Source organism: Protopterus annectens, chromosome 7.part0, assembly GCF_019279795.1.
Source record: "Protopterus annectens isolate FY-2018-M chromosome 7.part0, PAN1.0, whole genome shotgun sequence".
Classification (NCBI taxonomy): domain Eukaryota; kingdom Metazoa; phylum Chordata; order Ceratodontiformes; family Protopteridae; genus Protopterus; species Protopterus annectens.
In genome coordinates, this window is record NC_056739.1 from 848,272,705 (window position 1) to 848,287,974 (window position 15,270).

Genomic DNA, 15,270 nt, shown 5'->3' on the forward strand with positions numbered 1-15,270 from the left:
TACAATCGCTCAACAGTGCCTTAGTCTCTTTGTAGCCATCAGCTGTCATCGTGGCCATTAACAAAATAATCTGCACTGCCAGGTTGCAACCTCCATACCCTGGACACTATAGTCTCCATGAGTTACCACAAACCCATGGCAGATACACATTCAGCTGCTGTGATCACAAACATATCATCCAGCACAGTCATTCAACAGTATAGGAAATGTATGTAAGTATGTAGATTAATACCAGCAAACATGTGTACATTGCTCAACCACAGTATTTCGAGCAGTCTATGTGCATCAAAGAACATTGCCTGTCCAATCATACTGTGAGAACTGTAGTCTTGCATAATACCGAAGAGAATAATGAAAAACGGTGCATGCCGTGGGGGCGTGTGGGCATGCTTCATGCACAGAATGTCACACCTGGGGCATTGGCTCTGCAGCCCCTTGAGATGTTTGAGGTTGGCCAGGTGTGTGAGCAAACCACTGCTTCTCAAACCCCTGGAAAGATGCTACCAGTGGGAGAAACAGTGTAGACCAGCTAAGTCTACTCTTGATACAACAACAGGTCCGCCCCTGGCGGGATGAACCAAAAGTTGTGGGTCACAGTGATGTCTCCACCAGTATCGGAGGAGGATCAAGGGAAAGCTTGTATGCACGTGGACTAAACAGATGAAGAGCCTACAGGTGCTTGGGTCGAGACAGTATACTGGAGGAGTACCGAGACATGCAGAGAGGGAAATGTGTGGAGGTATGATATGGCTGGGCTAGCAACTTGGGAATGGATGGATGCTGTGTACATGGAGCTCGGGGGCTGGGGGAAGGGAACATGGGTATGACATTATGGTAGAAATATGCAAATGAAGCAGAAGAGCAATAGTGCAGTGGGCAGAGCATCTGCCTAACGAGCACGCATGCCCAGTTCGAGTCCCACTGCAGCACATTCTATTTTTCATGTGAAATCTGTATAGGAGCATCATTTTGCTGTATAACCTACTAAATAACATTTAAATTTGAACTGGAGTACTGCATTAAATGCAAATGTGGAGTGTCAGTGTCATAATAGAATAGGGCACTAGTAAGCAGGTGTAAGCACAAATAAGCAGTAGTAAGCATAGATAAGCAGTAGTAAGCATGTTTAAGTGTGTTTGCACGGGGAAAGAATTGCCTATATAGATTAAGCAAAATAGAAGCTGAGTGTAAGAAACTGCATCCGGAGGTTAGCATTGCTTAGATCCGCGCAAACCCATGCACACCCACTTACTACTGCCCAAATGTCCCTTAATCACTCTGTATCCAACAGCCGGTGTTCTGCCCAGCAACAAAATATACAGCCTCTGCAAGGCCCGAACCCAGGACCCTGCACGCCATACACAATGTGATTTACCAGTAAGCCATAGCAAATGTACAAAACCCTCTTGTTTTCACAAACATATCATCCAGCACAATCAGTCAACAGTACAGAAAATGTAATAATATCATACCACACAATCTCTTAATGCAAGAATTCTGGCTAAAGTATGCCAAAATGTGGGTACAAATAGGGATATCTGTCAAATACTGCTCTAATACACTTAAAACATTGCTAGTTACACAGTTACATGTACTAGAACACATATTTTGAAGGAGATGAAAATTCTGAAACACAAACGTGTCGGCACAAGTGACTGACTTCAATCCTAAGATCATCCATGTCAATTGCCAAGAGAATGAGTCGAACATGCATGGACATATGGACAGATATATATCTGTAAAGGTAGACAAACAGCTAAAGGTATATATGTTTGACTCACAAATAATCATATAACATCAGTTCTACATAGATAAATATGTTCAGTGTATATATATATATATGTATATATATATATATATATATATATATATATATATATATATCTATACACATATCTATATCAATGTCTATATCTCTCTCTATATGGGGGGTTCACATATAATTATGCATATATATATATATATATATATATATATATATATATATATCTATATCTATACACACACATATATATATATATATATATATATATATATATATATATATATATATATATATATATATATATATATATATATTTATATATTTTCTTCTTCTTCTTTCGGCTGCTCCCATTAGGGGTCACCACAGCCGATCAACTGTTTCCATTTCTTCCTGTCCTCTGCATCTTGCTCTGTCACACCAACCACCTGCATGTCCTCTCTCGCCACATCCATAAACCTTATCTTAGGCCTTCCTCTTTTCCTGTTATCTGGCAGCTTCATCCTTAGCATCTTTTTCCCAATATACACTGCATCCCTCCTCAGCACATGTCCAAACCAATGTAATCTTGCTTGTCTGGCTTTGTCTCCAAACCTTCCAACCTGGGCTGACCCTCTAATATACTTATTCCTAATCCTGTCCATCCTCGTCACACCCAGTGCAAACCTTAACATCTTCAACTCTGCCATGTCAAGCTCTGACTCCTGCCTTTTTGTCAATGCCACTGTAGACCTTCCCTTTCACTCTTACTGGTACTTGTCTGTCACAAATCACTCCTGACACTCTTCTCCACCCACTCCATCCTGCCTGTACTCTCTTTATCACCTCTCTTCCACACTCACCATTACTCTGAACTGTTGATCCCAAGTACTTAAACTCATTCACCTTCACCACCTCTACTCCCTGCATCCTCACCATTTCTCTATCCTCCCTCTCATTCACACACATATATTCTGTCTTAGTCCTGCTGACCTTCATTCCTCTTCTCTCTAGAGCATATCTCCACCTCTCCAGGATCTCCTCCACATGTTTCCTACTCTCACTACAGATCACAATGTCATCTGCAAACATCATAGTCCACAGGAACTCCTGTCTGATCTCGTCTATCAACCTGTCCATCATCATTGCAAATAAGAAAGGGCTCAGAGCTGATCCTTGATGTAATCTCCCGTCCATCTTAAACGCATCTGTCACTCCCACCGCAGACCTCACCACTGTCACACTACCCTCGTACATATCCTGTACCACTCTTACATACTTCTCTGACACTCCCGACTTCCTCATACAATACCACAACTCCTCTCTATGCACCCTGTCATATGCTTTCTCTAAATCCACAAAGACACAATGCAACTCCTTTTGACCTTCTCTGTACTTCTCCATCAACACTCTCAGAGCAAATATCGCATCTGTAGTGCTCTTTCCTAGCAGGAAACCATACTGCTGATCACTAATCATCACCTCCCTTCTTAACCTAGCTTTCACTACTCTTTCCCATATCTTCATGATGTGACTGATCAGTTTAATACCTCTGTAGTTACTACAGCTTTGCACATCACCCTTATTCTTAAAAATTGGTACCAAAACACCTTTTCTCCATTCCTCAGGCATCCTCTCACTTTCCAAGATTTCATTAAACAATCTAGTTAAAAACTCCACTGCCAATTCACCTAAACACGTCCATGCTTCCACAGGTATTTCATCAGGACCAACAGCCTTTCCGTTCTTCATCCTCTTCATAGCTATCCTTACTTCCTCCTTGCTAAACCACTGCACTTCATGATTCACTATCCACACATCATCCAACATTCTCTCCCTCTCATTCTCTTCATTCATCAACCCATCAAAGTACTCTTTCCATCTGCTCAACACACTCTCCTTGCTTGTGAGTACATTTCCCTCATTAACGTTTATCACCCTTACCTGCTGCACATCTTTACTAACTTGGTCCCTCTGTCTAGCCAATTGGTACAGGTCCTTTTCTCCATCCTTAGTGTCCAACCTTTTATACAACTCTTCATACGCCTTATCCTTAGCCTTCGCCACCTCTCTTTGCCATGCACCTCATCTCCTTATACTCTTGTCTACTTTCTTCATCTCTTTGACAATCCCACTTCTTCTTCACCAACCTCTTTCTCTGTATACTCTCCTGTACTTCTTCATTCCACCACCAGGCCTCCTTGTCCTCCTTCCTCTTTCCAGATGTCACACCAAGCACCTTTCTAGCCATCTCTCTTACTAGCTCTGTTGTAGTTACCCAGCTATTCGGTAACTCTTCACTGCCACCCAGTGCCTGTCTTAACTCTTCCCTGAACATCACCTCACAATTACCCTTTTCCAATTTCCACCATTTGATCCTTGGTGCTGCCCTCACACTCATCCTCTTCTTCTTGATCACCAATGTCATCCTACAAACCACCATCCTATGCTGCCTAACTACACATTCCCTTGCCATCACTTTACAGTCTCCAATTTCCTTCAGATTGGCCCTTCTACATAAGATATAATCCACCTGTGTGCATCTTCCTCCACTCTTGTATGTCACCCTATGCTCCTCCCTCTTGTTAAAATATGTAGTCATCACAGCCATGTCCATCCTTTTCGCAAAATCCACTACCATCTGACCTTTTGCATTCCTTTGCTTAACACCATACCTACTCATCACTTCATCATCCCCTCTGTTCCCTTCACCAACATGCCCATTGAAATCTGCTCCAATCTCCAGTCTCTCACCCTTGGGTACAGTCATCACCACTTCATCTAACTCACTCCAAAAATTTTCTTTCTCATCCATCGCACACCCAACTTGTGGAGCATATGCACTAACAACATCCATCATTACACCATCAATTTCCAGCTTCATAAACATCACTCTATCCGACACTCTTTTCACCTCCAAAACACTCTTAGCATACTGTTCCTTCAGGATAATGCCTACGCCATTTCTCCTCCCATCCACACCATGATAAAACAATTTGAAACCGCCTCCGATACACCTAGCCTTGCTCCCCTTCCATCTGGTCCCTTGCACACACAATATACCAACCGTTCTTCGGTCCATCATATCAGCTAGCTCTCTCCCTATACCAATCATACTTCCAACATTCAAAGTTCTGACCCTCAGTATCACAGTCCTAGCCTTTACCTGCCTTCAGGCATGCCTTCCACCTCTTCTCCTCCTTCGGCCAACAGTAGCCCAATTTCCGCCAGCACCCTGTGTTGGCCAACAGTACTGGTGGTGGTCATTGTTAATCCAGGCCTCGACTGATCCAGTATGAATTTCTGTACTGTTTTCTACATGTATGGTTTGGCAAAATTTTATGCCGGATGCCCTTCCTGATGCAACCCTCCCCATTTATTCGGGCTTGGGACCGGCACAAAGAAACGCACTGGCTTGTGCATCCATACAGATAGACGTGTGTAAAGCATTTCCACATGGGAACAAAATCCTGAACCACTCATTACAACATAGACCATAAGCACAGTTAATGGGGGTAGGGGCACAGATGAGGGACACCTGGTAATTAGTGCTATATTACCACCCCCAGTCCTAACGGATATGCTGTGCAAGCCAATATCCAGTACATGTAGTACTTGACTTCAGGACCCTCCACAACACAGCTACAGTGCTTTAACAGTAATCCAATTCACCTGTACATGTCAGTGCAATATCTGTAACATATCATGCAGAAGCATCATTCTACCGGAGGGAATGTACAGTGTGAAAGGGGTACACATTACAACGGTACAGATATGCACACACATTTATACATTGACAAATATGTTCAGGTATATATATATATATATATATATATATATATATATATATATATATATATATATATATATATATATATATATTGCTACATGTATATATATATATATATATATATATATATATATATATATATATACATATATACATATATATATATATATATATATATATATATATATATATATATATACATACATATCTATATATAGGTTCATACACATATACACAAACAAAAGGTATTAATAGCCATACATATATAGAAGTAGTGTGGAAGTACTGGGTGCAAAGTATATCCCTCAGCCACAAGCCCTGTAACTGGTACCTGTGACATGTGTAGTGTGGCAACCATTCCCACAAATGAGAATACTTACATTACACATATACCCTCTCACAATTCAAAGGACGTGACACAACACAGGTATGCATACACAGACAACCTTTATTTGTGTACTATACAATAATGTATGCCATTACTTACAGCACATAGAATTTGAAATATTTAACCAGTGATGAATGCAAGGCTCCCACAAAACAGTAGATGCAGACAATGTGGATATATAACATACTATGCTGTCCAGGCCAAGCCCTTCAATTAGTACAACAGTAGACAAAGGATTTGTCTTCAAGATAAGTAACAATCAACAATTACAGATGTAGTTCAGCAGCCTCCAATTACACCCTGTAGTCAAGCCCTAGGGTGAAATTCATTACTTGTGGTAATGTCAATGTATCTGTCACATGTATGGACCCTGACCAACAAATTTTGTGGGAGTCCACAATATGACTGGGATGATAGCAGGAATGCTAGCAGTAAATAATGATAGGCCATTACCTAACAACCCCTAACAGTATCACAGCAGGACAAAGCCTGCCATATATGTGGAAGACAGAGGCAGGAACACAGAGCCATACTTGCAATATTGCTGTTACACATCCTGGAAATTGCTGGTGTTAAAAGATTTGTTGCAACATACCCTTATGCAGGAATAAGACATCAGAAATACAAACGGATGTAGCCATGTACTGATAGCATGCAACAGACAGATTGCCGGTGATATATCTAGGACAAGACCTGTGTGGTGCACAGGCAAAAGCAAACAGACAATCCACTGGCCATCGTGTGGATAGGCCCACAGTTGAGAGCTATACAGACAGACTGCATTCCATCCTAAACTACTATGTACACACAAACACTGCAAGACCAGCAATATGCAATGCACATAAAAACACTACTTACTCTGTCTGTAGGTCTGGAACCTCATACAAATGTGTAGTTGGCCTGTGTGTGCAAGTCCTGCTGTAAGAGGTACTGCAACCTGCTGTCTGCAACACTGCTGCCCACATACAGGAAGGATGTTCTCCATACTGGAAATGTTAAGGGACAACGCCCACATGAGTCAGCAATTTATAGTACTGGGTTCCCATAACAGTGGTTATCTGAATCAGTACACAACAGGCTGCATGGTTAGCAACTGCTGCACACTGATTGGTGCAGAGCCCATCACCTGATCATGTGCATCACCTACAAAAGCCATGCTGCAATCCACTCAAACCAGCTCAATCACTCTAGTGGAGAGAGAGACAGACAGACGGACAGATAGAGACATACACAGAAAAAAAAACGCCAAAAACAGAAAGGTGTCACAGCCGTCAGAAAAAAAAGGTATGTAAATCATAAATGTATGTAATTGAATGTAGTATGTGGTATAGATTAATAGGATATATGATGTGTAATGTTTGATATGTGCCATCTGTAGTTGTCCCTGTAATGATGTTCTGCTGACAACTGCTCTGGACAATACACTCTGTTCCTGTAGGCAGTGGGACATACCTGCCAACTGTGCAGATCAGCAAAGAATGACAAAGATTTAAGCCATAATATCAGTGTGTGTTAAGTTAGTATGGGCAATAGCTAGTGGTGGAAGTACTGCTGTCATGATAGACACATGGGTGTCAGAGCACACCACTTGCAGGACAGTCATGTTAATGTGTAATGTAGTATACACAAATGCCATAGGTGTATAATAGGCTTACCAGCAATCTCTCACCATATATAGCACCCTAATGTTAGTCTGTGTTCACATGTGACACCTGTCTGTGTTGTAGCAAGGCAGAACAGTGCAGCTGTGAATGAAAGACAGTCACAGAATGTGGACCAGATGTCTGTATGCACCCCACATATAGATTAATATCTGTGTGATATAGAATGAGACGTGTATGTCTACAGATACACAGACACTCATATAGGTATAGGTTTATCAACAACCTACAAGGATATATCTACACACACGCACACACACACACATATATATATATATATATATATATATATATATATATATATATATACACACACACACACACACACACACACACACACACACACATATATATATATATATATATATATATATATATATATATATATATATATATATATATATATATATATATATATATAGAGGCACTGACAATGGCATGCAGGTGAAATAGTCTGTAACAGGCTAGCAAAGATAGTTTCCACACAGGGAACATGGCTACAAACACATAGCACAAAGCATGGCACAAACACATTGCACAAAGCTTGGTACAATACAACATATGTCCCAATGGTAGGTAAGCAGCCGACATACCAATTGCATTCTGTGAACAGTTTGCTGTAGCTGATATGGTAAGGGGGAGACAAAGATGTGTATTAAGAACTATGGTAACCCTGCTGTATGAGTTGCTCAGACCTGTTTCCATCTTTATGTCTTCCAGGGAACATGGCCCACACACGTTTGCCAGCATACAGTGCTGCTGAAACAGAGGTGATAATTGAACATTTGGTACAGCACTATGCACAGCTGTTTGGCTGGACAGCCCACAATTAGCAGGAGAGGACTACCCTGTGGAACGATCTAGTCCTCAGGGTCTATGATGTCGGACTGCATAACTGCAGCTATGAGCAGGTCCAGCATCATTGCACCAACCTGCTTCATCATGCATGCAGCTGCTGTATGGGGGACCACCTCACAACAGGGGGGGCAACCCACCCATCCACTCCTCATCCATGTGGAGGAACTTGTCAGCAGCCTTGTGGCACCTGCCTTCCTGCAGCACCAACACCTGGCAGGGTGCATTGTGGAGGTGGGTGTCACCGACACACCGGCTGAGAAGCATACAGGTAAGGCCCCAGGGCACATCAGTACACCACTCTTGTGTATGCATCCACATCTGTACAGGTACATCATGCAAATCCGAGATGTCATATACATAGTCTGTTGCTGTGTAGTAGTAAAACAGTCATGCATAAACTGTATTATTGTGGAATTCTACTGTTGATGTAACATAATGCTGCTGACCAAACTGCAGAACTGTGCGAACCAAATACTCCACAATAAAACCACTGGTATATTGATGCTGTAGAAAATGCTGGTAGTCCAGAAAGTAAAGCAACAAAGTTTATTGTTAGACAATAGAAAGCTGGTAAGCGCTTTTGTCCTCAACAAAAGAACTTCATCAGACAAATTAAAATCAAACACAGAACACATTTTAAAGATTCCCTTTGTGCTTCACATGATAGTAGCTACTCCCCCTAAGTAACAAAAATTTAAAAGGGCAATACAAACTGTGATGTTAATGACAAAATGTTAAATAAATACATGTTTCTAGATATAAAAAAATAGAAAATATATAAAAAAAAGATCATCCACTTCACAATTTTTTTAAAAGAGCAATGAATAAATATATAAATAAATATATACATATATCAATAAATAATCATCTTTTTAAAGCTCTCAATTTTAAAAGAGAATTAATAGAGAGGGATTCATTTAAACCTGACCAGTTGTTCGCATTTTAATAACAACTGCCAGTATAATTCTCTCTTTTCTAGTAAGGCAGACCATGCACCTCCCCTGATATCCATCCTGACACCATCAATAACAAAAACATTAAAAGTGTGGTCACTGTTCTCTGAGGTATGTTTATACAAAGCATTTGTCTCTTTGCCTCTTCTTATTTCATACAAATGTTCATATATTCTGTTTTTTAATTTTCTATCAGTTTTTCCAATGTAAAAACAAGCACATAGGTTACAGAGGACACAATAAATAATACTTTCAGAGTTACAGTTATACTTATTTTTGATATGAATCTTAGTGTTGTTGATCATAAATACTGTTCCTTCCTTTATAAAGGGACAGTATCGACACATACCACACTTCAACATACAGCCATTCGAAAAATGATTCAAAGCATGTCCTTTCTCGAAAAAAAATTTCAAATTTCTACCTTTTCTAAAAATAACAGTAGGTTGTTCATCAATATATGTGTTCTGATACTTCGGTCATGTGTTAGAATTGACCAGTTTTTACTCAAAATATGTTTAATATCAATACTATCAATTGTGTATGTAGAAATGAATGAAGTATTATAATCTTTTCCTGTAGAAACAGAGTTTAGGGGTGCAACATTCACTGTGTGTGTTAAATCCAATGAAACCTCAGATAAAAGAGGTATATAAAATTTTCTTTCTCTCTTATTTACTACCTCTAAAAGGACATCATTAACAAGTCTCAAAGGGTAGCCCCTCTTTAAAAACATGTCTTTTAAGGTATCACATTCATCTAAAAAATCTTCTGAAAGTGATACCATAAGGGCAGCTCGTACAAACTGTCCCTTAATAATAGCTTTTTTCTGTTTCTTAGGGTGGATGCTACTATAATGAAGTAATGAATATGAATATGTGTCCTTTCAATATATTTTAGATATAAACCTACTATTCTGGTAATCCTTAATTAATTTAATATCAAGGAAGGCTATCTCATGTAAGTTAAATGAATATGTAAATCTTAAAAATTAAGTGGTGGAATCTAAATATCTAATAAAATCACTAATAAGGGCATAGGGACCATCCCATAAAATAAAAAGGTTGTCCAGGAATCGTGCATAATATTTAACATGCTTGCAAAAGTCAGAAGGAAACAAATATTTTTTTCTGCCACTGTAACACCACTATGTTAGCATAAGGACCACCACATGCAGAACCCATAGCTACCCCTTCCTGTTGTAAAAAAATCTCCTTATTAAATAAAATTGTTCTTAAGGACCATCTCCATCAACTGGGTATACATTATTACATCAAAATGGTTTATTTTCTTTTCATATAAAAATTCATTAAACCATTCTAACCTCTCCCGGTGGGGAATTACTGAATAAAGACCCTTTATGTCAACCATTACTAACATATAGGAGCCTTCAAAGGGTATGTGATTAATATCTTTTAAGAAGCTCCATGAGTCTTTACATATATGTGACTCTTGCTGCACAAATTTCTTTAACTTAAAATCTAAGTATTTTGCCAGGGGTTGCATAATTGACCCCTTAGTGTCAACTATGGGTCGCATGGGTGGTTGTGATATGTTCTTATGTAGTTTCGGGAGATCAAATATTACTGCTAGTTTAGGATACATAACAGTCAAATAATTCAAAATATCCATATCAATAAAACCATCAATAAATAGGTCCTGTAATTCATTTTTAATTTTTGAATAGGCACCATTTACCTCACTGATGTATGATCTTCTGTATGCTTTTCCTTCCAATATGAACAACATTTTTCTATTATAGTCATCCAGGTTCATAATAGCAACCCCCCATCCTTATCGGGTTTCATAATTCTGATTGCGTCAAGCAATCCATTAATTTCTTTTAAAAGAATACCTTCTTGGATATTGTAACCCTCCCTGTTACAATAGGTGGAAAGTGCACTCCTAATATCTAATTCACATATTTTCTCAAATAGGGTGATCATAGGGTGCAAGGGGGGGGGGGTTATATGTGCTAGATATAGATAATGAGCTGGTGGGGTGAATAGGGAAGGAATTCTGAAATTAAACCTTAAAATTTATTTTACGGGTATACAATTTCAGGTCCATCAAGGTTTGTGATATGTTACTACGTTGCCATGGGACATAAGTAAACCCTTTAGAAAAAACAACACATTGTTCTTTATTAAATTCAAGGTTTGAAAAATTATAAGCCTTAAAATCACCCATGCTGTTAGTTAAAATACAGCAAGTGGGTAAAAAATGGTCTTCACTATCAACTACTTGTACATCATCAATGACTGTATTGTTCAGCATAAAACGTATTTCCTGTTCGACCATTTCCTGTTGCGGAAGTTACCTCCATCATTGCGGTTGTTCAAATCCCCCCTCCCTCTGTTCCATTGGTTGTTCTTGTGGGGATGGGCTACATAATTCACCCCCTACAAGTTCTTCACTTGGGGGGTCTTGTTTTACAGACGTTCCGAACATCTTAAAGGGGGGTATTCTTCCTCATCTAAAAAATATTCATCATCATCTTAGTCATGTGTAAAATGGGCCTGGGGAACATCCTTAGTATTTACCATCCCATTTTCAGATACATTATATTTGTTACCCCATTCCTGGGATGGTGGGGGTTTAGGGTATGCAATGCCCTTACTATACTCCATTTTGTCCCTGTTTAACTTTTTCATCTTACGGTATTTTATGCTGTTACTCAAATCATCTATACTTTTAAAAATTCTAAAATGCTCATATCTAAAATCTGCATACTGTCTGTGTGTAGAAATTGCTGTATCCAGTTAAGTAGCTCTGTCCATAATTTTTTCATTGTTAGATACAATCAATTTCATATAGTCAAAGCCATGTTTATCAAATAATGCAGTTAATTCAAGAAAAACATTCAGAATCAGATTTTAAGCCACTAGGATACCTCCACATTCGTAACTCTTTAGGTACAATTTTTTCTTTGAGGCATTCTATAAAATAAACATTGTCCATTTGTAAACGTTTATCTTAGATAAATAATATTCAAAGTCTTCTAAAAGTAAATGTAAGCTTTTATTACCAGTCTCATTTTGGTTTACTTGTCCATTTTGCAGGGAAATAGTGGCAGAAATCCAGTCTTTTAACTGTGGTACTGTATTCAAGCCTTGTGTACCAGAAAAAATGTCAGCAGTTCGTTGCCCACAAGGAATAGACCTTGTGGGAGCTAAATTAGGCATAAAAGTAGAAGACAAATTAATGTTGCTAAGACCAGATGCTCCAGCAGTACAAGTTTTTAAGCTAGAAAGATGGTTCAAGAAGCTCTGTGAGTTGGAAGATGCCATTTCTCCTCCTTCCAAGGTAGTTGCAGAGCATTTTACCTCATTTGGGGGCTTGACAGTGAGGGAATCCATTTTGTGAGAAAGAGACAAAACAATGTTAGTTAAATCCACTACAGGACATTGTAAAATACTGAAATCAGTACTTTTAACAGGAGGTTCGTTGGAGTTGATGGTATCTCCCACATCTGCCATAACAAACAGTAAGCACCAAAAGACAGAAAGAAACTACTGACCAAACTGCAGGTGTGCAAACCAAATACTCCACAATAAAACCACTGGTATATTGATGCTGTAGAAAATGCTGGTAGTCCACAAAGTAAAGCAAAAAAGTTTATTGTAAGACAATAGAAAGCTGGTAAGCGCTTTCGTCCTCAACAAAAGAACTTCATCAAACAAATTAAAATCAAACACAGAACACATTTTAAAGACTCCCTTTGTGCTTCACATGATAGTAGCCACTCCCCCTAAGTAACAAAAATTTAAAAGGGCAATACGAACTGTGATGTCATTGACAAAATGTTAAATAAATACATGTTTTTAGATATAAAAAAATAGAAAATATATAAAAAAGCTCATCAACATAATATTGCACTCACCCTTTACAAATGCCATAGCTGTGGCCACTGACATCAACTTTCTCACACTCTTATGTAGGTCCCTCCAGGATACCACCACGGCAGCAGCCTGTAGCCGATGAGTATGGTTCATGTTCATGCATGACAATACACTGGGCATGTAATAGCTATGGGATATTCCATGCACACATCTAACACACCTACCCATACTGCATGCTGTACACATTCACGTTTTGTTGCTGTGAAATACACTGCATCACAGTAGAGACCATGCTGGGGTATCGGAAGGGTACAACAGACACATGCAAGATAACTAACATCCTGTCAATGTACAATTTATCCACAGAGATGAGAAGTATGGCAGGACACATGGCCTACAGTAGGGACATGTGTGAAACAACACCCTCATGGCTGTAGCTGCACACAATCGGGTTAAGTAACCATGGTAGATGTAACCCTGACCCCACAGCAATATTGACAGCAGTGTGTGCACTCCATGGGATGTGCACATGAGTAGACCTGGCAACCATGCAGAGGTCTGGGACATGGGTAGGGCACCCCCCACAGCCATGGTAAGGTCTGCTGGTAATCAGTGTAATAGTCTTGTACTGGTCATACATGCACTGCTGACGTTGTGATCTGCAAAGCAGACACCAGGCATTCACAAATGATATTTGTACACATATCATCTCAGGTATGAGTTGCTCTAACATATAGGGGCTGTGAGCATTGGAGCTGACATAACTGACACAGTAGTACATTTGCAGCAATGGTTTCTACACCTGTGAAGTATGGTGCACAGTACAAGACAGGGTGCGGAACAGGTCCACAGTAACACTTTGTACATGGGTGCAGTGTTAACAAGGGGAAGGGCCATCACCTACCAACACAGCCCATGCATCACACACATGTATACTGCCACTAGCATGAAGTCAACATAGTTGCACTGCATGCTGTTGAGCACCATATGTACTGCATGCATTCGTAAAGGGTGGACTGTGTGTACAAAAGTTGTGCAAGCCCACATGTAAGTGTGTGTGTGTGTGTGTATGCGTGTGTGTGTGTGTGTGTGTGTGTGTGTGTGTGTGTGTGTGTGTGTGTGTGTGTGTGTGTGTGTGTGTGTGTAGGTTGATTGTGTCTGTAAGTGCACTCTGGCGGAGTGGAGTGTGGTCGATGCATGTCAGATGTGTGTGTACATGTGTGTCTGTTTGTGTGGGTGTCCATGTATGCACAGGTGATAGTGAGATTGCTAACATGGCAGTACTTCTCCTTGGGATTTTGCTGTACATGGAGTGACACATGAGGCACCAGGACAACCAGTCTGATATGTGCACACAGGACATCTGATAGCATAACAAGGTCTGTAGCATGGAACATGCACTGGGAGGGAAAGTACATACCAGGTATACACATCATATTGCCAGCAGCAGATAGATAACCGACTATCCACATATGCAGCGCTACTAATGCAATGGGGAATTACCAGAGCACATCAGTGAGTGTAACCAGGTATTACTGTTGTCCGCATGATGGATTGATCGTTCAGCAGATGCAGCATGAACTTACCAAGACTGTAGTATGAGTCTCTGGTGTGTGACATATGTAGTGAATGTAGCAGCCCCAACCATATAGGGGCCATATACACCATGACTGGACATACACAGGGTAATACTGGATGACAGCAGTGAGGCCATGTACAACCTACTCCACCCAAGTCAGGGAGGTGATGGAGTAACAGGTCATGTGTTGTGATCACACATGTAGGCATGGAGAGGAATGATACATTAATGGGTAGTAGCAATGAGTGTATGTTAGCAAGTGCCATGCAGGCTGGGGAACATATGTAACTAAATGTGGGACTGTCTGTAAACCCAGGGAAAGTGAGGTAGTAAGGTGGACTGTCAGTGTGTTTGGGTGTACGTGTGTGAGTGTGTGAGTGTGTGTGTGTGTGTGTGTGTGTGTGTGTGTGTGTGTGTGTGTGTGTGTGTGTGTGTGTGTGTGTGTGTGTGTGTGTGTG